The sequence below is a fragment of the Onychomys torridus genome, chromosome 20, assembly GCF_903995425.1.
Source record: "Onychomys torridus chromosome 20, mOncTor1.1, whole genome shotgun sequence".
NCBI classification, from domain to species: Eukaryota; Metazoa; Chordata; class Mammalia; order Rodentia; family Cricetidae; genus Onychomys; species Onychomys torridus.
The window spans coordinates 14653130-14680203 of NC_050462.1; the positions used below are offsets into that span (position 1 = coordinate 14653130).

Here is a 27074-nt window from a genome sequence, read left to right on the forward strand (position 1 = left end):
TATTTCTCTGGCTGTGACTACCAGCCGGCACTTGGCAGCTTTGTGTACTCCTTGGCCCTTAACACCAACCAGAAATAGCAACAGTCAGTGCCATATAATATTATAGTTCTCAAACTCTGGATGTCAGGACCATCGGCCCCTAACAGCAGCTAGAATGACAGGTCTTGGGTCTTAGGAGTCACGACTCCTTGGCCCTTAAGGCCTGGCAGCCCCCTGGAGCTCTTCCAGTGACTAGGACCCAGGCTCTCGAGTTTGGCTCGGCACAGGTTTCTGCTTTCTCCAGTTCTGGCTCTCCGTCTTCTCTTGCCTTTACCTGTCATCCTTTACCACCCCAGCTGCCTCTGCTTCCGCTGCTTCTGCCGCTGCCACAGCTGCAACCATCTCCTCCTGTGTTTCCAGCTCAGCCTACTCCACCCGTGATAAAGATCACACATAGATCACTTAGGAGTTTTTGTTTTTTTTTTTTAATTGAACCTAATATTGCAATACCAGCACCCAGGGAAGGGTCTCCCGATTGACTTGAAAAGTATGGGGGGCGGGGGACAGGGTTATATATCCGGAAGTGGTGTGGTATGCAAATATATGTGGGGGAGTTGTCATTTCCACCAATCACAGTAAAGCTGTTTCACAAAGACCAATCACAAGCCTCCAATAAGAACCAATTATAAAGCTGGCTTAGGCGCAGCGCTCTATCTGTCGATTGCAATCTCTTCACCGGCCACTAGGGGGCGCCCTTCCTCTTTTGGTCCTTGTAGAAATTAAATGCAGTGTCAGGAGAGCTGTGGGAAGCAGATGCAGGCGGGTCGCCAAGACTTGTCATGGCGTGCGGGAGCAGACTGGAGCAATCGCTACTGGAACGTGACCTCCAGAAGCTGAAGCTGTGGCTTCCGCAGCCAACCTTGGTTGCTTCTGGAGTCGAACTTCCTCAAGGTATCCAAGGAGTTTTCAAAAGAGTTGGGCTTCCATGACAGTCTACCCAGTTGTCAAAAGAGGGGCTGTGTAGCTGTGGGCAGGAAGGAAGGATGAGAAGGCCACGTGAGATCAACAGAGAGCAAGAAGGCCCAGGAGATCTCAGAAAGCAAGCTGCCTTGTCCTACAGGCTCTCTACACGACTATCAGAAAAAAAGAAGTTTCCGTGAAGTTAGGAAAGCTGCTGTGGATAATGCTTCCTTCTGAGATTCCAGAGAGAAGGATGTTACACACACACACACACACACACACACACACACACACACACATAAGAAGTATCAAGATCAAGTCCTCCAGTTATTTTAAGGGAACAATATAACAGAATGGCATCTGTTGAGACAATGAAATCACACCAAAACATGCCTACAGAACAGATCGAAAGCATAACCATTTTTTTTTAACTTTCATGTACTTTAACTATATTTATCTCCCATTTTTGTCTCTTAGTAACCCATGTCTCCCATCTCACAGATGGCCCCTCTGCTTTCGTGTCCATGAGAGAAAACACACAATATTTATCTTCATTTCCTCATTCTGTTTTTTTTTTTAAAGAACATATTTTTATTTTATATGTGTGTGCATGAGTGTATGTATGTGCATCACGTGAGTGCAGGTGACCATGGAAACCAGATGAGGGCATCAGATCCCCAGAACTGGAGTTACAGGCAATTGTGAGCTGCCTGGTTTGGGTGCTGGGAACTGAATCTGGGTTCTCTGCAGGAGCAGCAAGCATTTTTAACCAGGGAGCCATCTCTCCAGTCCTCCATTACATTCTTTAAAGTTTTTTTAAAAAAGTTCTCTTTGTCTGTCTCTCAGTCTCTCTGTCTCACTCTCTGTCTCTGTTTCTCTCTCTCTCTCCCTCTCTCTCTCTCTCTCTCTGTCTCTCTCTCTCCATACCACAGGGCATGAGTGGAAGTCACAGGCTAACTTGAGAGAGCTCCCAGCTTCTTTGGGAACACTCTTGGTCCAGTCCTCCACAGAAGCTGTACACTGCTGAGACTATCCCATATTTTCCTCATCTGTTCTCTGTTAGTGTGTCACATAACCTGACAATTGTGAGTCAATCTACTATAAAAAGTGGTTAATCAAGGACCTTAATTGTGTGCTGATTTATTCCTTTGAGTATATACCCCGAGTTAATCTATTTAAAAGCAGATGAAACAAAGGGAGATGAAAAATGGAGGATTGGTTTTGACCAAACTGGGGAACAATTAAATGAGGTACTAGAATTTAGGGTAGAATTAGGAATAAAGGAAATAAAAACTAAATTTTACCAATGAATGCTAAAAATTAATTCAGCAAGTAAGCTAATCAGGAAGGCAAAATGTTAAAGAGGAGGATTTTTCTAAGTCCAAAACACATTAAGAAAGAAATACAAAATTCAAGAGAAAATGGTAAAAGACAGGAAAGTATCTGGCATGCTAGTAATAGAGATCTCTGAGGGCAAAAATCCCAAATGAATGGAACAGGGCACACAATTCAAGAAAGTTTTCCTGAAACAAGCAATAAAGGTTTGGAATTATGTATGAAAAGACCCGAATATAACAGTTTAGACTGTCCCTTAAAACTGCCAACAAGCCGGGCAGTGGTGGCGCACGCCTTTAATCCCAGCACTTGAGAAGCAGAGCCAGGCAGACCTCTGTGAGTTGGAGACCAGCCTGAGCTACAGAGTGAGTTCCAGGAAAGGCGCCAAAGCTACACAGAAAAACCCTGTCTTGAAAAACCACAAAACAAAAACAAAAACAAAAAAACTGCCAACAAATAGACACATCCCCATAAACTTACATTTTTTTAAAGAAAAACAATACCTTTTGAGTACTTAAACAAAATTAGCAAAAAATTATTAAATTATATTATCTTCAGATTTTTGAAAACAATGATTCACCGCAGAAGAAAACAGAATAACATTTAAAATAGTTAAGATTCTCAAGGAAGGAAAATGAAAGCCAAGAATTTCATATCGCATAAAACAGGCTTCCAAGTATTTTAAGTATTTTATTTGGGAACAGTTGTCAATAGACAAACCGTTATTAATATGTAAGAATTAGGGCTGTGCTGGCTGGTTTGTGTCAACTTGACACAAACTGGAGTCATCTGAATGGAGGGAACCTGATTGAGACTAAATTAGTGTTCAAATGAACAGTAGTATAAAGAATGTCTAAAGAATCCTTTCAGGAATGCTACCATATTAAGAACCATCTATGGCTCAATCTGTTCGTTAGCCAAATCCTGGTGGTCAATCAGCCAGCGGTGAACAAGATCCCAGGACTTAGTGTGTAGGGCTAGTTCATAGCTGGGTCATAACAGAGCTTCCTCCACCATGCATCACTGTTTAACGTATGGGCTACCACAGATCCTAAATAATGAGATCAAGAACCATGGGCCAGAAGCTTTGCAATCATTAGCCAAAGTAAACATTTCTATTTTATAAGTTGACTATCTCAGGTATTCTGTCATAGCAACAGAAAATTATTAACTTATCTTTATGAATTCTTTTGATTTCCTCACTTAACTTGGATTGCTTGGATACTAGTTTTCAAAAACAACATGTGGTTATCTTATTTCCTCGGTTCTTCCATGCTTGAAATTCTCCATGTATGGCCAGTTGTAATCATTTTGGGTGATTCCTTCTTCTCGAAGCTCTGTAGACACTGTTTCCTCATCCTCTGGCACTGAGGTTATTTGAACATGTTTTTAACAGACTTGGTTCAGTTCCTACCCACCCCTACCTCACAGAATATCTGACTTCTTTGCATAGATGTCAGAATAATAATTTTTCCATTAAAACCAGTAACAAAGCCAGGCAAAATCTAATGTCCATTCAAAGTCTATGTCTATTCAAAGTTACTCTTCTTTGGCAACTTGACTGGAGCTTAGAATCACCTAGGAGTCACACCTCTGGGCATTTCTAGAGAGACTGAACTGGCCACTGAAGATTCAGACGGGATGTAGGTGGTGCCCTCTTAAGGGATGGGGTCCTAGACCGTGTTAACAGGAAAATGAGCTGAGCACCAGTATTGCCTTTCTCTGCCTCCTGACCATGGATTCAATGGCCTCAGGCTCCTGCCCCTGAGCTGCAGCGGCTCCTACCCTCATTCCTAACACAACGGGTCATTATCCTTCTTATTACACTGTGAACCAAAATAAACACTTCTTCCCTTAATTTGCTACTCTGTCTGGTATTCTGTCATGATGAGAACAGTGACTAGACAGCCTGTTTCTCTTGGAGTGTAGATCCATCTCTCTAGACTGAGTTCTTTCGTTTTCAGAAGATGTATCATGTGCCCGAATACATATTTTATTACATTTATTGGATCCTCTATACCAATTAAGGATACCAATTATCTGTATGTTTGATTATCTCTTGCTCTTCTTATTACATCTTATTATATCCCCCCTAATTGCTCCACTCCTTCCCTGTCTTCCCTCTGTGCCAGCTGTAATTACCTCAAAGCCTTTTACCCATGCCATTAATTCAATTTTGGTCATGTCTTCCCTGTCATTTGGCGTTCTTAATTCAAGGATGAGATCTATTAGTGTTATTTCAGTTTTTGATTCACATCCTGAGCTGCCAATTCTCCCTTTGATTATCCCATCTTATCACCGCAGTCAGTGTCTTTACCCAGCAAAGTTTCTCCACGAGGACTCCCTGTTTCTCAGGGCCCTGCTTCCTTGAAGACCAGTCTCTTCCCAGGTCCTGCGCGGTTCTTCCTTCCTCTCCATCCTTGTTACCATCCTGTATCCACATGGTCACCCTGTGAGTCCTTGTCACGGGTCAGCCCCAGCTGGAGCTTTTTTTACAGTTAATGCTGCTTGGCGATGTCTCCTTACTCTCTTCCCGCCACGTGTTCCCACCAAACTTAGGATGAGTTTATTGTCCTCTCAGCCCATGGTTTTGGTTCAATTCATTGTAAATTAGAAAAAGGAGTTTCACTTTGCCATCTTTCCCCTGAAACATGAGGACGATCTTTTCGAGATGTGCACTTTATCCTGATCTTTGATGTTTTTCAAATCATCTTTAGAAAACAGGTCTAAAATTCCTTTTTAAAAGTCTGCCCTTACGCCTGTGATACTTTGTTATCTGGCCCCCTTCCTTCCTAAGCTTCAGGTCGCTCATCATTCTCTATCTTATTTACTCGGTGATCATAGGAGTTTTTTGCTGAGCCTGGATCTGGCCTCAGAAGCCTCCCTTCCGGAGGCCTGTAGAGGGCCTAGGGGCTGTAGTTAAATCCACCCCTAGTCCCAGCATTTTCCTCTCTGGAAAGCTTGGCTGGCGCACTCCCCCATCCCCTCTCTTCTCCTCTTCTGCTTTTCTGTGAGCACTTATCACACTGAGCTGTGACCGCCTTTATGGTGTGGGGCAATGGATACTGGAGCCCGTCTACCTGAGTCCAGGGCTTCTCTCTCTGCTGCTGTCTGTATGGCTTCGGATGACATCATGCAACCATCTGTCCCCTGTTGGGAATTCATAGTTAATGTATGCAAAGCTCGGTTGAGCACATACTCAGTAAATGCCACTTACTGTTTATTAAAAGGCCCTATGAATGATGGCCGTAATGGCCTCATAGAATACTGTCCCAGATTGACACCTTGGGAGCTATCCATGGTGCTAAACCCTGCTTCTCACCACTGGACAGTGCTCGCACATCTGGTCACATGCTTAGTTCCATATAGCACAAATCCGTGGTTATAACTTTCCAGATGTGGTAATGAACATGAACCAGTTTCTCCCCTCTCACAATCACCATCCTGATTTTGTCTTGGTTTCCTCATGAACTCTATGCTAGGTGACTAAATTCAGGCTCCCAACTTGTCTGCCCATCACTGGACCGTTTAATCTCCCACAATCACATTTCTGTCCCCAAGGTTTTTATATCAGATCATATCTCTACTTATAATTCATGAGAGAATTTCAGAAAGGGTAGAAAGAACTCAAATGGCCATGTGAGGGGTTGGTTAAGTAGTTGTCAATGTGGTATGTACAGTAAGCAGCCAATAAAGGTAGCCTAGAAATCCACGGCTTGAGAGAATATAGTAAGGTTTGAACATCTTTATTTATTTATTTATTAAAGAATTTTTTAAAGATTTGTTTATTTATTATGTACCAGCATGTATTCCTGCAGGCCAGAAGAGGGCACCAGATCTCATTACAAGTGGTTGTGAGCCACCATTTGGTTGCTGGGAATTGAACTCAGGACCTCTGGAAAAGCAGTCAGTGCTCTTTACCTCTGAGCCATCTCTCCAGCCCTCATTCATTTATTGAACATGTATGGAGGACACCTCTTTTGTAATAGTTCGCAGAGATGTGAGAATTATTAGCATAATTCTCTCTTTGAAGATGCTCAGAGCCAGCAGGAGAGAGCGCCATGAAACAGACTGCAAAAGACACACATTTCAAAGACTAGAAAGAAGCATGTATTGGTTACTCTTAATTTTACTGCAATAAAGTACCCTGGCAGAAGCCCTTGAAGGAGAAAGGGTTCATCTCGGCTCACAGCTTGAGGATACAGTCCGTTAAGGCAGGGACATTGTGACAGCGCACGTGTGAGTTGGTTACAGTGCACCACACTCAGGAAGCAGAGTGATGAGTGCCAGCACTCAGCTTGCTTTCTCCTTCTTATTTAACCCAGGGCCCCAGCCCACGGGATGGTGCCACCCACATTTAAGGTGGGGCTTTCTAGCTTAGTTAACTGAATGTAGATCCTCCCTCACAAGCATGGCTAGGCTTTTATCCTAGGTAATTCTAGACCTTACGATGTTAAGAACCAGTCTTAGTGATCTCGGAGTATGAAAATCAGTATAGATAGCATTTGGGAGGCGTATACATGAATCTTGTCTTTTCAGATATCAGTTAAGTGATGAACACTGGCACCTAACCTTAATGGGGAATCAAACTTCTCTGTTGCATATCCCACCAGATTCAAGTCCCCTCTTCTCCACACCACCATTACTTCTTCAACTCCCTCTTCCCAGAAAGGCCAGCCCCAGACTGTGGCTCAGAAAAAGTGAATAAACACTTTGAAAGGGCAAGAGTAAGAGAAATGGCATAGTGATGTGCGGATCTTCAGCAGCAAAATAAATGGTCCAAAGGACCTGTGAGTGGTGTAATACTATGGGAAAGAAAGCAGAGGGACCATATGCAATGACCCCGTGATGAGTGTTCCTAGGCACTCATAAGCCAGATTGCCTCTCCTATCATCTGGTCTCTATGTCAATCCCCACCCAGGCGATTCCTCATTTTGTAGGCAGACTATTCTTCACACACCCCATTCTAATCTCATATTCTTTTTGAGCTAAGCACTGATCTCTCTCAAGAAGCCTTTTTCAGATAACCCCATATACTATGTTAGTATAACTCAACAATCAGTTTGACTTACTCATATTTCACCACTTTGAAGAAATTGCACAGAGAAACCCAAGCTTGTGACACATTAATGTCCATCTCTCATTGGTTAATCCTTTGGGATCTAGAGTCAGATTTGGGTTCAGATGTGTTCACGGTACATGTGGCTGAGAATGGCTATGAATGTTTCCCAACCAAAAAAAAAAAAAACTCATAAGCTTACCTAAAAGACAGAGCTTTTTGCAGCTTACTTTGTACTTTGTGGATGACAATGTTGTATCACAGTGTCAAAAAGTTGGATACAGCTGGTAGAGCTATGTTAGTTAGCCATAAGACATTGTTACTTATTAGCCATGCAAGTTCTTTAAAGTTGATAGATCTTATTTGCCTAACATGTCATATGTCCCATAAGGAGGAGATATTGCCAACTATCTTGTAGGGTTTGGAGAAAATGATGGTGTAGACACTTACGTTCACTAGTGTCTAGAATATACAAAATGCTTTGTGTTAAATATTTTCTAGAAATTTTTATCTACCTCAAGGACATATGGATTGTTTCAACCAATGTATCCACTTCCTCCATAGTATGAAATAGATACCTTATGAATGATAAGGGTTTTAGTAATTTGAATGTATTGGCCCCCATATTCTCACAGGGAGGCATTATTAGAAGGTGTAGATTTGTTTGAGTGGGTGTGGCCTTGTTGGAGGAAGTGTGTCACCCTAGGGGCAGACTTTGAGGTTTCCTATGCTTGGAATATGGCCCAGTTGACTTTGTGTTGCCCACAAGATGTAGGACTCTCAGTTCCTCCAGCACCCCATTCATTGGTCTATAGGCTGCCACGCTTCCCTCTGTGATAATGGACTGAACCTCTGAAACTATAGGTGAGTCCCCTCAATTAAATGTTTTCCTTATAAGAGTTACCATGGTCATGGTGTCTCTTCACAGCAATAGAAACCCTAAGACATTTGGACAATTTTTATTTCTAAGATTTTGATATTTAATTATGTGTATGCATGTGTGTCTGTGTGTGGGTATATGCATATGAATGCAGGTGCCTGTGAAGGCCAGAAGAGGGCGCAGGATCCCCTGAAGCTGGAGTTTTAGGAGGTTTTAAGCTTCCTAGTGTGGGTGCTGAAAATGAACTCAGGTTCTCTGCAAGAGCATCAAATGCTCTTAACCTCTGACTCATCTCTCCTGCCCTATATATTGGCTAATTATCTCCAAACAGCAGAACAATTTGTTTATCTTTTACTCTTTATGTGAGATTGCAAACTGGTATGGTCTGCTCAGTTTTATATCAGATCGCTGTCCACATTACTAACTATTTAAAATAGTTAGGCTTACCTTTCAAAGCTAGAACACATCTTATAGTGTTGAGGACAGAGGTTTATGGCTTCAGCCTGAAAAGGTAGAAAAATGACTTACTGTTTGGTTCAGTGACGATGTTATATAATTAAGAGAGATGAGCAAAAGGTAAAACATTGTTTTTTTTTAGTATTAGATGGTTTTCAAGGAAACAAATGCTAAGTCTGAGTTTAAAAGGATACCAGAGACGTGACAGTTTGAAACAGAGGTGACTCTACATTCAAAACACCCGAGACTCTGTAAACACAGGACCAAACCATAGGCCTCCACTCCACACTGCCTCTGCAAAGGGAAATGCTGACTCAATGTAGCTTCATTATTTTAATAATTATTTTTCTAGTTGGTTGTACAGAATGATTGACTCTATTATGACATTTCTTACACACACACACACACACACACACACACACACATCATTGCACTTGGCTGTAGTTAGAGTTTTCCTGCCTGGCCCAGTCAGAACAAATCTCTCTTACCCGCCAGTCCCACAGTCACTCAGACCCAACCAAGAAAGCACACAGAAACTTATATTGTTTACAAACTGTATGGCCGTGGCAGGCTGCTTGTTGTCTACCTTTTCTATCTTAAATTAACCCATTTCTGTTAGTCTATACTTTGCCACATGGCTTGTGGCTTACCAGTGTCTTTACATGTTGCTTTTCATGGCGGTGGCTGGTGGTGTCTCTCCCCAGCCTTCTACTTCCCACGATTCTCTCCTCTCTTGTCCCGCCTATACTTCCTGCCTGGCCACTGGCCAATCAGAACTTTATTTACACAGAGCAATATCCATAGCACTTGGCTGATGTTACTCTTCCTCCCATTGGTCCATTTTCTCCTCCAAACAGAGTCCTCTATTCTGCCCTAAAGCTTCTTATTTGTTATTAATGAACACACACACAAATATATATATATATATATATATATATATATATATATATATATATATATATATATATATATATAATGGAATATGTATATTATATTATGGAATATTCTATATTCTAGATCTACCTATGAGAGCACAGTCATACAATATTTTGAAATTGGTTCTTCAAATTAGTTAGTAGTAACAATGGAAACATGAAAATTTCTATAGATGCATTCTATTAGCAACTGATGTAATGGCATTTATTTGGAGAGCTGAATAATTGTAATGGTTGCTGAAGAAAGCCTAAGAATTATTCAGGCTAAGTAAAAGCTTTAAGACAATGAAAACGATGGGGAAAGGTCCTAGGAGATGAAAAGCCTGCCCATGGTCATGGGTTGGCAGAAAATTGTGAAAATGGTTGTTACAAAGAATAATCAGCCAGGCGGCAGTGGCGCACGCCCTTGATCCCAGCACTCAGGAGACAGATGCAGGTGGATCTCTGTGAGTTTGAGGCCAGCCTGGTCTTCAAAGCAAGTTCCAGGACAGCCAGGGCTGTTAGACAGAGAAACCCTGTCTTGAAAAAACAAAACAAAACAAATAATCTATAGATTCAATGTGATCCATACTAGAATTCTAATTATATTCTTCACAGAACTAGGAAAAAATTAATAAATTCATGTAGAAGCACAAAAGATTCTGAAGAGCTGAAAGAATCCTGAGCAGAAAACAATGTTGGATATGACGCTACCAGACCTCAAACTGTTCTACAGAGCCGTGGTAGCAACAGTCATGGCTCTGTTGGACAAAGATATGTACACCAATGGGGCAGAGGACCTAGAAATAAGCACACAGAGGTCCAGTCACCTAATTTTCTACAAATGTGTCAAAATATACTTTGGACAAAAGGTGACCTCTTTAAAGGCAGTGCCAGGAAAACTGGATATCTATCTTACATAAACAATCATTTCCAATGGATCAGAGGCCTTAAAGTTGCTTGAAAGAGTTGTCCCTTTTGAACACTGGTGATTTAAGAGGTATGGCCTTGCTGGAGGAGGTATGTCACTGTACGCAGAACTTAAAGGTCCAGGCCACTTCCAGTTCGCCCTCTCTGCTTTGGGCTCGTGGTTCAAGATGTGAGCTCCAGCCTCTCCCATCATTGAGCCTGCCTCTTGCTGCCTGCCGCCCCTGCCCTGTCCACTATCCACCATCATGGCCTCTAACCCTCTGGAGCCATACACCCAAATAAAGTCCAATATACATTGCCTTGGCCCTAGCGTTTTACCACAGCAGTAGACAAGTAACTAATATAGATTTTGATTTGAGACTTGGGTCCTGGAAACTACTAGAGGAGAACATAAGGGAAACATTTCAAGATATAGATATAAGAACATCCTAAAGAGAACGCCAATAGCTCCGGAAACCATTCCAAGAATTTACAAATAGGATTACAGGAAACGGACAATTTTCTGCAGAACAAAGAAAACTATCACCAGAGCAAACTGACAACCTAGAGAAGGGGTGGGAGTGGGGGAAAATATCTGTTATCTATACATCAGACATGAGATTAATACCTAGAATATATAAACAACTTTAAAAAAATTAGACATCAAAAGTCATTCAACCAATGAACAGGTTAAAGAACTCAGTAGACATTTCTCCAAAGAAGAAACACAAATGTACAATAAACATTTGAAAAAGCATTCAAAATCATTAACCATTGGGGAAATACTAATTTAAATTGCCTTGAGAGTCTAAAATCTCACCCTAGTCAGAGTGATCAGTGACTGGACAACAAATGGGGAGTGTGGCTGAAGACACCCGGAAGAAGAACTCTTCTTCACTGACGGTTGGAAGTCTGTGTGGAGGTGTCTCAAAATCTGAGTAGAATTAACATTTGAGCTAGCGGTCCCACTGTAGGGTATACATGTAAGGACTCCCTGTCAACATACAACAGAGACACTGGCACACCCATGTTTATTCTTGTACAATCCACGGTAGATAAGAAATGGAACAAGCCTAGATGCCCATCAACACAGGAGAGGACACACAAAATGAAGTACACACACACACACACACACACACACACACACACACACATACACACACACACACACACACACACACACACAGACACACACACACACACACACACACGGTGGAATTTCATTTAGCCATAAAGAAAAATTGGTGTGGTGGCACACACCTTCAACCCCAGCACTGGGAGGCAGAGACAGAGGCAATCCTTGCACTGTGAGTGCAAGGCCAGCCTGGTCTACATAATGAGTCCCAGGCCAGCCAATGCTGCAGTGGGATCCCATCTCAAAAAAAAAAAAAAAAAAAAAATCAGATGTAGGAAAATAGATGTAAGTAGAAATGATATCACACTAAAATATTTAGAAAGATATATACCACATTTTTCTCTCACATGTAGACTCTGGATATGAATGTGCGTGCGTGCGTGTGTGTGTGTGTGTGTGTGTGTGTGTGTGTGTGTGTATCTACGTCACAGAAGTAGAAAAGAGACTGTGAGGCAGAACAAGGCTGATGGGAAGGAGGAGGGAAAGGGGGAATGGAATACATGTGATCTGAGAGCTGAAAGGGGCCTGTTTGACCTGGAGGAAGAGAACCAGCAAAATGGGAGAAGAGGGGATAGGAGAGGGTTCAGGGAGAAAGACAAAGTACGTTGACATTCCTGTTTGAAAATGCCATAATGAATCCCATTGCCTGGTATGCAAACTTCAAACACTTAAAAAAATTATTCACAGAATGACTGCTTGAAGATTGCCAAAACAATTATTATCTAGCTAAAAATGATTACCTCCTGCACACTAGGGGTCTTAGTTATTGAGCAAGAAATACTACGAATTGGATTAGAGATCTAATTGATAAAGCAGCGCTCATTATTGAGGAAGAGAAGGGAGCTAGCGCCATAGGAATCAGTGAAGGCGCGTTCCAAGAGGCTTGCCATTTGGGTGATGTTTGCTGCTGTTACAGAGGACCAAGTCCAGTTCCCAGCAGCCACACAGGGGGACTCACGTCCCCTGTACTGTACCACAAGGACTGCTGCACACGGACAAATGCAAACTAAAATCTATCTATCTATCTATCTATCTATCTATCTATCTATCTATCTCTATCTCTCTCTCAGAGGCTGTAGGATGTTTTACAAACCAACTACATAACTATTTCATCTCCAGGTTCCGATTGCAATGCCAATCATGAAATCATCACACAGCAAGTCGTGAGCCTCCTTAATGGACATCCGTTCAGTCCACGTTTTTATATAATAGATGAAGAAACGAAGTCACAGAGATGAGCGTGGCTAGCCTGATCAGTTACAAGAGCTCAAAATTTCCTTCCGCTTACCCCTTCCCACCATGGCACCCTTTGCATGATGCGAGCCCGGAAGCGGGTGCTGCCTGGGAGTGAGTGGGCAGGCTCAGTTAAAATCTTGGCTTTACCATCAGCGGGCTGCGTGACTTGGGGTAAATTATCTACCTTCTCAAAGTATAAAGCCATAAAATCATAGTTAATGGGGCTGTTGGATTGCAAACAATAACAGATAAAGCACATGGCTCATAAGTAAGTACACTTACTGAAATTGTTATTATTTCCCCAAAGGCAAACATCAAAGAACAATACGATGAAATTCAGATCAAAGGGGAAAAAAAAAAAAACCACCCACCGTAGGCCGATTATAAAATAAAGTAAAAAGGGAAGTAGCAGGCTTCATTAACTTCATTTCTTTATTCCCTCGCCAGACATCAGTCACTCCTCCCTTATCTTTGCTGATAAATACCAGCGAGAGATCCAGACAAAATGGTTTTATTCATCAGATCATTAGGGTACTTAGTCTGTGCGATATGGTCTCTATGTGCAGCTGACAGTCTATCAATGCTGGAAAATTATAACGGCACTTCTTTGACAGCAGTGATAAGCCGTGATCTGTCAGAATACGCCACATCCAGGCAATGCCAAAGCTGCAGCATCCACCAAAGATGTTTACCCACCACGAATGAGCCTTCTTTGAGTTCTCACCAACCGCTGCCCCCCTGTTTACCTGTCACGACAGGCTCTGGGAACATGTGCCTCTTTGCAAGCTTTTCAAAGGGTCGTTTGACAAACAAGGCGTGTTTGTTCGCGATGGAATTCGAGCGGGCCTTGAATTCTGCACTATCTGCTTGGCTTTGCTCGCAGTAGGCCAGGGTCCATCCTGCCCCTTGGTCTGGGAGTCTTGGATCCTGTGTTTTCCTAGCTCACAGGTGTGCAGTCTTTTCAGAGAACTCTATGCCCTTTCACCCCCGCACCCCAAATTAGCATCTGAGGATGATCTTGGTGTGGTTTGGAGAATTTGGCATGGGGATGGGAGACTGTGCGTTAAGAGACAGTTTTGCACGTGTGAGGTTGGCAGGCCTGGAAGTGGGGACCGCCCTCTGCTGTCCCGGATGGGACCAGACCTACTAAGCTGCGCTCAGTGGTCATTCCTCCAACCTTGACTTGACCCTGCTTTCCCTACTCAACTTTTAACCATCCCCCATGCCCCCCACCCCTGCTAAAGGCGAATGAGTTCAGGCCCAGGACTCCCCAAACACGGAACCTCTAGAGTAGGAACTGCCTGGAGCGTGGCGTTGGCGTGGGATGGGAAAACAGAGGTACTCTGGGGGTGGTGCATCGCCGCCCCCGCTCCCCGCGCGTCAGCTCTCGCACCCGCCCGGCGCGCAGCTGGAACTTTCTCCCGCTGGGCACCCGGGGGGACTCGCGGTACTGGGGACCCGCTCCTGCCCGGGTTGGAGGAGAACTCCCGGCGGTGGCGAGCGAGCCCCCCCCCCCAACCCCCGAGCAAGAAGAACGGGGTGCGCGCGGGAAACGCGGTCCCAACCACCACCACAAACACCACCACCACCACTGTCACCGCAAAGCCAGCCTGGCGGGCTCCGCCCGTCCAGGTCCCGGCCGCGGCGCACGCGTGTGCGGACCAGAGCGTGGAGTCCCCGCGAGCCCCACCCGGCCCGCGCGGCCAGCAGCGTGCGGAAGGTGAGTGTGCTCGCCCGGAGCGAGCGCGGGAAGGGTGGCAACGGCCGCGGACAGGGGCCAGGGTGGCCCGCGACCCCTCTGATCGCGTCCCCACCCGCCCTAGGGCCTGGGCCCGCGCGGGCCCCGGGAGCCAAGGAAACTTTGCGGGGCGTCGGTTGGGCTTCCTCGGCGTCCGCCCAAATGAGGCGGATGGGAACTGTCAGCCCGAGTCTGGGTCGGGGACTAGTGGCAGGGAGGGCGCGCGCCAGTGGTCCCCTCCCATAGCGCCCCCCACCTCCTCCGGAGGTGCGGAACAGGGGGCTTAGCTCTGCTCCCTGCGAATTTCCCAAGGCGACCCCGAGCCACAGCCTCCTAGGCAGCAGGTGTAAGGGACTCTGAGCTCACTCTGCCCATCTCCCACCGGGGCTCTTCGAGCAAAGATGAAAATGAAAACGGGAAGACTCAACTGCAGGGGGCATCCCCCGTGGCAGCCCCTGAGAGCGGGAGGGGCTCAGGACAAGCACAGCTAACTTGTCTGGGGGTGCTAATCTACCAGCCCCAGTGCGCTTTTGATTCCGACTTTGGGATGAAGGCTGTTTCAATCTAATGCAGGGATCTCAGAATTTCTAGGGGAAAAAAAAAAAAAAAAACCTAAGGAAATCTTGCTAGGCACCATCCAGCACTCTCCTGGAAGACCTAACCTTGGTGACCAGTTAGGTACTAAGGAAGGAAAGGGTGAGCGTTTTCTGAAGATGCAAGGCTGAGAAGTTACAAACAAACAAACAAAAAGCAAAACCAGAGTGAGCCCCTTTTCTTTGGGTTGGAATTTGAGGTTGGTTTGTTGTAAGGTACGTATGTATTCACCTGCTGGTTTGGTCATCTGAGTGGTGGTCTCCATGATTTCTGCCTCTTACCTGATGGGATATTTCAAAGAGAACTCTGGTCTGTTTTTTTAAATTTTTATTTTATTTTTACTGTTTAGTATTTTTGTTTGTTGTTGCTTTTGGAATGGTGCTAGAATTAGGTCGTGTGTGTGTGTGTGTGTGTGTGTGTGTGTGTCTGTCTGTCTGTGTTAGGGAGTAGAATATTTGGAGGGGATAGAGAGCAAATACAACCAGTTCCAGTGGCCTCTGGAAATCTGTGGGTGAGCCGAGATGGAAATTTACCTGGCTTCACCTTTGGAGCCGGTCCAAACCTGCTCAGGTGTTTCTGGGGCAAACAGGATTCCAGCCAGGGTGGCATGCCCAGCTTTGGTGTGGAGCAGCGGCCTCAGTGGCATTACTTGCTTGAACTCCGAATTCATAGGTCAGTAACTTTTTACTGTCAGCCCTCAGAGCAACTAAGGCACCCCACAGCTGGGATAGGGTGCAGGCTTGAAGCAGGGTGTTTTAGAGGGGACATCGACATCTGGAGATGGAGGGTGTTGGCCAGAGTCTATTAAAATGTGAATTACATACTCCATGTTTTGGGATGAAAGAGACAGGTGTTGTCTGGAAGTACAAATCCTTTGCCTCTACTTCCCTCTAAATCAACCTCCGGGGCTAGAACTCAGTCTTCTGCATTTTAACACCCCTCCCCATCATAAGAGACACATATCAAGCACCTGCTATGTCCAGACATAGTCCTAAGCTCTAAGGGCCCAGTGGAGAACAAGATAACCAAGAGCTTTGTTTCTGTGGAGAGATAGAAGGCACCCTATCAGGATGAAAAAAGAGCTGCTTTCATTTTGTGTTTGTGCATGAAGGTGAAGGAAAGTGCCTAAGAATGTACAATGGAGAAGTTCTGAAGATGCCCAGTAACTGAGTTTCTCTAAGTGGAAGTATGTGGGCTGAATGGCTGTGTCTGTCCACTTTAAACATAGGTTGAATTTCTAATCCTCAGGACATTGGCAGGAAGAGGAAAGACCTTTGAGAAGGGGTTGATCACGAAGACAGAGCCCTTACAAATGGTGTTAGTACTCCAAAAGCCCCAGACAATAGCCCTCCCTGCTCAGTGATGTATGAGAACATAGGGGATGAAGGAGGGAGCCTGAGAACCAGAGCAAAGGCCTTTACCAGACACTCATCATGCCAGGGAGTTTGATCTTGGAATTTGCCTGCTTTCAGAACTGTGAGAAATAAATTTCTGTTGTTTATAAGCTAGCCAGACTCTGGTATTTTGTTGTAGCAACCTGAATGGACCAGGACACAATGCTGACATGTGCCCAGTATGCTGCCAGTCACAAACACCAATAAAACTGTATGGACACGTCGTCACTTACCTTTCCCCATGGAGCTGATGTTTTGTTATTTACTTTTGAATCTGAAATCTTTAATTAATTAATTAATTAATTAATCTATTATGTGTATGTTTTCTATGTAAAGCCAGGCAGGAATTACAATGATAGCTACTGCTGAGTGGATGCTCTTCTTTGTTCCAGGTCTCTTCTGTCTCCATTTTCATAACAACCTTTTAAGTTAAAATTTAATAGCAAGACATACATGCAACTACTATAAAAAGGTTTACAATGAAAATCATCCCTTCTATCATAGTGCCCAACCAATGGGTTCCCTCCCAATGTGATTGATACAAAGCCCGACACTTGTGTCCTTTCCAAAATAATCTATGTATAGGCAGTTACATATTCTTATGTTTTCTTTTTTTATATACACAAATGGGAAGTATGCAAGTGTACTCTTTTGCATTTTGCTTTTTCCTACTGTCTACAACTTCAGTATTTATAGCTTTTTAAAAAAATAGTTACATAGGCCGGGGGGTGGTGGTGGTGGTGGCGGCGGCGGCGGTGGCGGCGGCAATCCCAACACTTGGGAGGCAGAGTCGGCAGATCTCCCTGAGTTTTGTGTTGATGAACCACTGGTCACCACCATTTTTACAAACAGTCTTCCACAGAATGGCTCAGCATATATTTGCACAGTACCTAGGACAACGCTTGGTGTACTTTTGGTGCTATGTAAAGTTCTTTTTAATTAAATAAATGACAGCGCATTCTTACCAGATTGCCTCTGTAGAGACTGAACCAATTTCCCTTCCCGCCAATGCGAGTGTGTCTGTCTCCCGTTTCTCCTTAGGAGCTGCATGTAGCTCTTGTATCCCTGGGGAGACAGACATTCTTATTCCCGTCTTATAGATAACAGTTGGTGCTCTGACAGGCCGGAGCTGAGCAAGGCCTTGAATGGCAGACAGTCTGCTTCCAGAGTGCAGGGCGAGCTTTGCTGCATGAGACAGCCTCTTTCTTCATGTCCATCATCTTTGCTTCCTGTTTGGATCTGAGTGTCTTGTCAGACTTTTGAAGTTCTTGGCAGTGGACTTTGATTTCTACCTGGCCTACTGGAATCAAAGCAAAGTGTCCCCAAGGACAGTGAGTTCTTTCGTGGCTGGCGGGTAGTACTAAAGAGGGTCACTTGCCGTCTTTTAAGTTGAGAAGCTTGAAGCAAAACCTTGTTTTGTTTATACTTTCTTCCTTTGTATTTGCCAAATCCTCGTGTTTCAGTTTCTCTGTCACAACCCAGGGATTCCACCCCCTAAAGAGAAACATGTGAAGATGGGATCTTTCTCGGTGACTTGGGACTTGATCTGGGGGCACTACTTAAGTGTTTAATTCTATGTTGCAAATCCCCTCCGCTTCTGTCAGCTCTGTTCTGTTTCATACCTGCTTTGCCCCAAACCTGTTCCTTCATCCCTAGATACGCTGAGTAATAAGAATAGCTAATGTTGCCAGGCGGTGGTGGCGCTCACTTTTAATCCCAGCACTCGGGAGGCAGAGCCGGGAGGACCTCTGTGAGTCTGAGGCCAGCCTGGGCTACAGAGCAAGATCTAGGACAGGAGCCAAAACTACACAGAGAAACTCTGTCTCGAAGAACCAAAACCAAAACCAAAAACCAAAAGCTAATGTTTGCAGGACTGTTATACCAATCCCTCAACGTGTAACTAATCACTTAATTCTCACATCAAAACTGTGAACTAGGTGCGATTCTGTTCTTGTCTTCGGGCGGGGAAGCCAGGTATCGGACAGCTAAGTAGTTTGCCTATCTCACTGGAGCTATTAAATGATGCAACCGGGATGTAAAGGAAGCATTCTGGCACCAAAGTCTGTGCTCTGAATGTTTATGCTACAAGAAAACACTGTGCTGGATGCTCGGTGACAGGAACTGAGTCTCGAGCTCCAGGGAAGCTGCCGGGGAACTCACAGGCATCCTCCATCCTTGGCAACGGTTGGATGCAGCCAGCTGTGATGTAGACTGAAAGTCACGGCATGCAGAAAATATAAAATTCCAGCCTCTTTGCCAAAAGCCTTTCCAATCCAATCATCGCAATTCTAGCAAGATCTCAGCCGCTGTGCGTCCCACGCCACTGAGGCGAGACACTATTGAAAAAATGGATGGGGAGTTTTTTATTTTTATTTTTTATTTTTTGATGTGAAAAAGAAAAAAAAAAAAAGAAAAACCAATCTGGCTAGCTTCGAGTCTTGCCACTTCTTGTTTCTGTCAAGGAACCGCCCTGGTGGCCTGTCACACTATTTGCCAGAGCAGCAGGTGTATAAAATACAAATGCTGATACAATCTGACTTTCTGAATTCAGAACTGTGTGTGTGTTCAAGCTGAAGGAAGAAGGTGAGGAGGCCATTTCATAGGCATTGTTTCATGCAGGCCAGATTTCATGCGATAACGCTCATCACACATCCAGAGTTGAGACTTGTCCCCTCGTTATATTCCTGGAGTGTGTCCTGAGTGAACAGCTCTGCGTGGTCCCCTAACTCATGGAGCTAGTAGTTTCTCTCAGAGCCAAGCAGTATTATCTCTTGCGTATACTGCTGTGAAGAGAGTATACGGTGCTGGGGCACTTAGTGGGAGCTGTTTGCTTAGTCAGGGTAGTTCCTGAAGTCCCTTCAGAATGAGGCCGACAACCAGCTGAGACTTGCAGGATAACACAGACAGCCAGAGGAGGAGGAAAAGCATACGAGGGTAGTGTGCACAGCCCGTGCAAAAAGGGGAGAGAGATGGCACATTTTAAGAGTGAGCAGCATTCAGATTGGGCAGATAGATCAGTAGAATGAACACAAGGAGGTAAGGGCAAGACTTGAGACTGGGAAAGTGGGAGGGACCTGGTGGGCGGATATGATGTAAGACATGCTGAGAAGTGACCTTAGGGCAATGAAAAGTCATTGAGAGGTTCTCAGTAGACTTTAGTGAATTAAGTATTTGCTTCAAAAAGTTTCTTGAAGTCGGCTGGTGGTGGCACACACCTTTAATCCCAGCACTCGGGAGGCAGAGGTAAGCGGATCTCTGTGAGTTCAAGGCCAGCCTGGGCTACAGAGCGAGTTCTAGGAAAGGCGCAAAGCTACACAGAGAAACCCTGTCTCGAAAACCTCCCCCCACCAAATTTCTTTGGTTGTTAGATAAAGATCGGACTTGGGGCTGGGGTAAGAGCAGAGTTGAGATGAGTGCTGAGGAGTTGTATGGACATTTATGTCACCTGCACAAGGGAGGTGGTGAAGAGGTCCATCCCAGTCAAGATGCTGGCCGTGGAATGAGGAACCTTGGTGACTTATAGGATACAGAAAACCAGGGGTGGGATGCAGAGCGACAGTCTCCCTGGTTTCGTACTTGCCTGAACAGGGTGCATGGTGGTGTTGTGAACAGAGAAAACAAAGGGTGAGGCGTGGGCGAATTGCTTGGAGTTTGAGAAATGTTCAAAGCCATTTCTCGTAGCCAGGTGGGAGGGATGCAGCTTGGGAGAGTTTTATTAAAAGTTTACTGATGTACAGATGATGGGTGAAGCCATTGGGGTACAGAGGATGTGCTTCTAAACAATGGCTCACAGAATCTGTTGTCCTTTTGTGGAGAAATGCAGGTTTTTAGGAGCGCCTCCTGAATTGCTGATTCAGCAGATCCGTAGCTAGCTATGGGGAGCACAGTACCTAGCGGAGATAATACTCTGTCTAATCTACAACCCGGCCAGTTTAGCCTGGGGTTTAGAACCTAAAACATCTCCAGCAGGCCTAGCCTATACTTAAAAAAAAAAAGATGGCAGCAAAATGGAGTTTTAATATGTGAAGAAGGCGTAAGAATACTATATTGACATCGGAATGCTTGCTCTAACTTAGAAATAAACAAACATACCGAGAGCAGACCCAGACTTGTCCAGATTGCGCCCAATGCCGTGGCGGCTGCAGCAGAATCCTGAGACTCTGGTGATGGGTGTAAACCAGGCTAAACTATCTCTGCCCAGAAATCTAGAAATGTCCCACTGGTTGGGATTTACAAATGAAGTCCCCTGTGCCTGCCACCAGGACCACCATCGGTGCCTCAGTGGGGAACTGTGGGACTGTGAGAATTAAGCAGGACTTCAGACAGTGTGGCACATCACACGTCTCTCTGCCGCAGGGTTTCAGCATCACAACAACTACAGCCAGGCCAATGGTGCCCAGCCGGAGCTTCTGGGGTGGGTCTACACTAAGGTCACAGAAGAAAAACCAAGTAATTCTAGAAGAAAAGCCCACAGAGAATTAGAGCTGAGAACACACAAGGAAATAACAAGACTGGTTAAAGATTAATGTGGGTACAGCCGGGAGTAGGACCAGGAAGACGGTGTGGGGCTCAGTGAGCAAAGACGGAAAACAGCATCCAGGCCACTACTTCGTTCTCTCTCTCTGCCCAGCTCTGGTTCTCTCTGCAGCTAGTCCTTACCTGTACCGCGCCTCAGGTCAAGGCAGCAGGGGAGCACTGTCCTCTGCTGTTCTTACCTTTTATTGTTTTGAACTCCCCTTCCTCTTCCTCCTCCTCCTCCTGCTCTTCCTCCTCCTCTTTTTCTTTTCCAGTACTCTTTCTTCTTACCGGTACATCTCCTGAAGTTCAGAGGCTGACGTGGTTTATGACATTGGGGCACATGTCTCTATCATCTCTTTCTTCTTAGTCTACTGTTAACCGAAACTTGAACACACCCCCAAGTTTCCTTTGCCTCAATCACTACCACAACTACGTGTGTCTCCCGACTCCATTTCCCGTCTAGCAGCCTACTACAAATTTCTAGCCTCACCACGACTGCTCACTTCCTTTCTTTTCCTTCCCGTTCCTACCCACAGTAGTGAACATATTGGAATAAACAGTTCTAGGCGGTTCTCTTACTCCCTAACATAACTGATACTCACCCAGTGTCTGCCTTGCAGTGGTCAGCTACTGTGTTACCAGGGTGGGTTAAACTGCTGAATTAAGACTGTTGCTACAGACCCCACACAGTCCATAGCAGTGGACTGGAGAGAACCTGGCGCCCAGGGTACCAATCCAGTAGAAGAACACACCACAGCTGTACTACAGCCCGGTCACTCCTGAACTCTGCACACTCCTCCACTGCAAGAAGAGCAACTTCCAAAGAACAGCTCCCCTGCCAACAAGAAAAAAAGTCTTACTAAACAATATGATTCCAGATGAGCAAGACCCCAGCACAAAAACAGAAGTCACATGACCACCCCAGGCAACATGTCTCCTCCAAAAAGTACCAGTTCCGTCATCATGTCACCCCAATGAAAATGACTTAGAGGAAATTACAGGTGCAGAATTCAAAAGAATGAATGTAGATATAGGCAAACTACTCAACCAGGACATGCTAAAAGAACAAAAAACACCGTAGGGAATAAAGAAGCCAATTCATAATACGAAGTTAGAATTCAATAAAGATGTAGAAATGCTGAAGAAAACCCAAACCAAGATGATGAAAATGTAAAACACAGCAAAGCAAATGAAAAATTCAGTGGAAGCTGGGCCGAGGTGGCACACGCCTTTAATCCCAGCACTCGGGAGGCAGAGGCAGGCGGATCTCTGTGAGTTCGAGGCCAGCCTGGTCTACAGAGCGAGTTCCAGGACAGGCTCCAAAACTACACAGAGAAAACCCTGTCTTGTAAAACAAACAAACAAACAAGCAAGCAAACAAACAAACAAACAAAATCAGTGGGAAGCCTCACCAGAAATAGTCTACATGGAATAGAGAACATCGGGATGTGAAGACGAAATAGAGAACCTGGATCATTCAGGCAAGGTCAAGGACAATTTTTTTTAATGTAGCAATGAAACATGCAAGAACTGAGGATACTATACAAAGCTAAAATTCACTAATGGAAGGCGTAGACAATAGTTCAAGTAAAATCATAGAAAAGTTTTCATCCCAGGAAAGAGAAATGTACCAGACATAAGAAACACACAGAACATGAGACAGACAGAGCCAGGAAAGAAACTCCCCACATCACATTGCTGTTAAAACATGTTAACAGTGAGGCAGAGCAGAGGAAGGGTGTTTGTAAGCTGCAAGAGAGGGTCAGGTCACACATAAAGGCGGGCCCATCAGAGTAACTGCTGCCCTTTTCGAAGTCTTAGAAGCAAGAATAGTTTAGAATGATGCATTTCAAAATCTGAACGGTCACAACTGCCAACCCAGTCTCATATAACTGCAAAAATCGTCTGTCGTAAGTGAAGGAGAAAGAAAACCTTTCCATGATAAGAGCAGGCTAAAGGCTGTGACCACTGAGCCACCCCTGCAGGGACTCTTGGGGGGAACACTCTGGACCAAAGAGAAAGATACATACACCAAGGGACTATGGGAGGCATAAGGCTAAAACATCCATTAAGCAAAAGAAGAATAAGAAATCAACAAAATTATAGGAATCAATGCACACCTTTCAGTAGTAACTGATATCACTGGTCTTGCTTCACTCGAAAGACATAGACTAGCAGTGGGCTTGACTGGGAAGCAGAGTCATCTTTGCTGCCCCTGAGAAACACATCTCACCATCCAAGATAAACACTATCTTAATGTGGAGAACGCATCGCAAGCAAATGGAACCACAAAACAAGCAGGTGTTGTTATTCTAATATCTGTACTGCCCATACTGTTTCCTCTGTGTCTCCTGGTGACTCCGCCCTTCTTCTTCCCAGAATCCTCTGTGCCTGGAAATCCTGCCTAGCTATTGGCCATTCTGTTTTTTATTCAACCAATCATAAGGACACATCTTCACAGTGTCCAAAAAGATTATTCCACAACAAATAGATAACGAAATAGACCTCAAACCAAACCTAGTCAGAAGAGATCAAGAGGGTCACTTCATATTGATCAAAGAGACAGTCCATCAAGAGGAAATTACAATTCTAAATGCACATGCAGCAAACCCAGGGTCATCTAATTTCATTTAAAATAGTACTAGATTTAGCTAGACATAGTGGCATACACCTTTAATCCCAGGCAGGTGGATCTCCATGAGTTGGAGGCCAGCTTAGTGAGTCCTAGGACAACCAGAGCTACATAATGAGACTCTGTCTCAAGAAAGAAAAAACAAAACTAAAACAAATAAAATAGTACTAGATTTAAAGTCACAGATTAACTTCAATAGAGTCGTAGTGATTTCAGGACTCAATTTTAATATTAGATAAACTGGACAAAAATTTAGCATTAAGTATTAGAATTAGGTGCTGGAAAGATGGCTCAGCAGTTAAGACTACTTGTTACCCTTATAGAGGACTGTGATTTGATTCCTAGCTCCCATACCATGGCTCATAATCATCCATAAGTCTATTCCAGGGATCTGATGTCCTCTTCTGTGGGCACCAGGCATATATGTGATGCACACACATACATTCAGGAAAAGCATTCATACATGTAAAGTAAAATCAATCTAAAATTTTTTTTGCAAAAGTATTAGAATTAAATGACATGGTAGATCAAATGGACCTAGCAAACATCTATAAAAACATGAAATACCGAAGAATACCCCTCTTCGCAGCAGCCCAAGGAACCTTCTCCAAAACAGTTCACAGATTCATACACAAAGCAAATCTCAACAGACATAGAAACAAATCCGGGAAATGACCCCATTCACATTAGCTTAAAGTGAGATGATTGGAATAAGCCTAAACAAGGAAATGAAAGATGTATACAGTAGAAACTTTAAGATACTAAAGGGAGAAAATGTAAAGGACGCCAGAAGATGGTAAGACTCGCGTGCTCATGGATGGTTAGGGTTAATATTGTGAACACGGTCATTCCATCAAAAACTAACCATATAAAAATTCCAACACAATTTCTCTTAAAAATTGAACAAACAATTTTAAAATTCACGTGGAAGTACAGAAGACCATGGAGAGTAAGAAACAATTTCAAACAATAAGCTCACTGCTACAGACAGCAACAAACCTGATATCAAGATATACCACAGGGCCCATAGTAATAGGCGTAGCAGGGCACAAAATCAGACACATGGATCAGAGGAATAAAATTCGGCCACTTGGGTTTTGACAAAGATGGCAAAAATATACATTGGTGAGAAGATAGCGTCTTCCACACGTAGTGCTGGGAAAAGTGGGGGTATTGGATGAAACTTGATCCTTTTCTCTCACGCTGTATACAAATCACTTCTAAAGGAATCAAAGCCCTCAGTGTTAGATCTGAAACCTTGAGAGGAAAAGAGTCGGGTGTGTACTTTAGGACATAGTCTTGGGGAAGGGCTTTCTGAATAGACCCCAAGCATGCAGGGGAAGAGATCAGCAGTCAACCATGGGACATCCTGAAATTAAAAAGTTTCTGCGGAACAAAGGACACTGTTGGCTGACGGAGAAGAAAATCTGTAGAGTGGGAGATGCGTAACTGACAAGAATTTAGTGTCTAGAACGCACAAAAATCTTTTGAAAAAACATTAAGAAAGCGAACAACCCAAACTGGCTATGAAAGTGGACAGAGAAATTTCAAAAGAGGTACAAGTGGCTAAGAAAATTATTTTTAGAAGTGTCCACATCCTTAGTCATCAGGGAAATGCAGATTAAAACTACTTTGAGATTTCCTTCTCCCCAATCAGAATGGCTTAGATCAAGAGAACAAATGACCACCAGTGTAAGGGTGTGGGGGAAGAGGAACACTCACTTGCTGTTTGTGGGAGTGCAAAATAGTGCAGCCACTATGGAAATCAGCGTGAAGTGTCCCCATAAGCTGAAAATAGAATCGCCATATTACCCAGTCTTTATACTTCCGGGCAAATGCTCACAGGCTATTCGAGCTCATACTACAGTGATAACTTCACCTCCATGTTCCTTGCTGACTTACTCACAATAGTTAGGAAATAGGAGCCTAGATGTCCATTAAGTGATGAATGGGTAATGGAAATGTGATACCCACACGCAATGGAATATCATTCATCTGTAAAGAAAAATGAAACTTGTGTAGAAATGGATGGATTTGGGAAAAATTTTGCTGAAGGAATTTACCCAGACTCAGAATGACAGATGGCATGTGTTCCTCTCACTTGTGGCTCCTGCTTTGAATCTTCAGATCTGTGTGTGTACTGAGAATACCTGTGGAAGTCAGAAAACTAGAAAAGAGGAGATATTTCAAGGGGGGATAATAGAACTGATGGGGGAAATGGGAAATAATGGGGGATAGACTTAAATGGGGAGGGAAATGAGAGGGTGTGGCAGAGGAGGAGGTTGGGAGAGGGATAATTAACCCTAAAGATGATTTGAAAAACCATATGGAAGCTTACTTTTGAATAAAAGTACTAAAAGTTATAATAACAGAGTTTAAATGGGAGTGGCCTACTTAAAAGCTTCCTCCTGGAAGCCCCAGTTTATTAAATTAAAAAAAAAATCCCAGTAGTAGATGTGGGGGTAAACAACTACTTTCTGGTTAGATTTAGGGCTCATTCCACAGGAAAGACTCATGCCTGATCCTGAAAACCTGCCCCAGACTTGTGACTTCAGAGATCATAGGCCGAGGAGAGAACATACTACTACTGCTGATTTGCTAAATCTTTGTGTTTATACCCATAGATTAGTGTAGCTCTGATATCTCATCAGTCAAGCTGCTTCTTGTTGTGGGCTGTGGTTAATGCAGAGACCCACAGTTAGTTGAAGTACACTGAATCAGAGACTGGGAGAGCTGAGTCTTAAATGGAGCATCTATAATACACACACACACACACACACACACACACACACACCACACCACACCACACCACACCACACCACACCACACCTCCCACACACACTAGGGCTCAGAAAATATCAGAAGAGGGCACAGCAAGACTGTAGGGGCCAGAAGCCAGGGAAGACCACTATGGAACTGTCTTGTGGATGAAACAGGGCCATTGTACTCATGAACTTACAGCTGCTGTGATCAGCTGCAAAAGACTTCCATAGGATGAGGCTCCACTCTTAGCTAAGGAGCTATTGGTGGTTGATGGTTGCTTGATGGAGGAGAATCATTTTTCCTTCAAGGATGTGATCCCCAGTAGGTTGTCCATGCTCAAGTGGATGGCCCTATGTGTGAGCACACAGGGGCAACACTAATTGGATTTAGTGGGGGGAGAAGAGAAGAAGGAGAAGGAAGAAGAGGAGGAAGAGGAGGAAGAGGAGGAGAAGGGGCAGGAGGAGAAGGAGACATGAAGTTGGGAGAGATGTGTATTGGGAGTAGGTTTCAGGAGTTGGAGTGGCAAGTAGATACAATCAAAATACCCCGAATGTATCAATGGGATTCTCAAA

The 27074-nt window shown here is 44.2% G+C and overlaps 1 protein-coding gene across 1 annotated transcript in view; it reads left to right on the top strand.

Moving 5' to 3' along the window:
* Nucleotides 1–14272: 14272 nt before the first annotated feature.
* The window catches only part of Tmcc3 (transmembrane and coiled-coil domain family 3), a 267591-nt gene continuing 254789 nt past the window's right edge, over nucleotides 14273–27074 (top strand). Inside the window, exon 1 of the mRNA XM_036169714.1 lies at nucleotides 14273–14583. The gene's annotated coding sequence lies outside the window, so the exon portion shown is untranslated. The remainder of the gene's footprint in view (nucleotides 14584–27074) is intronic.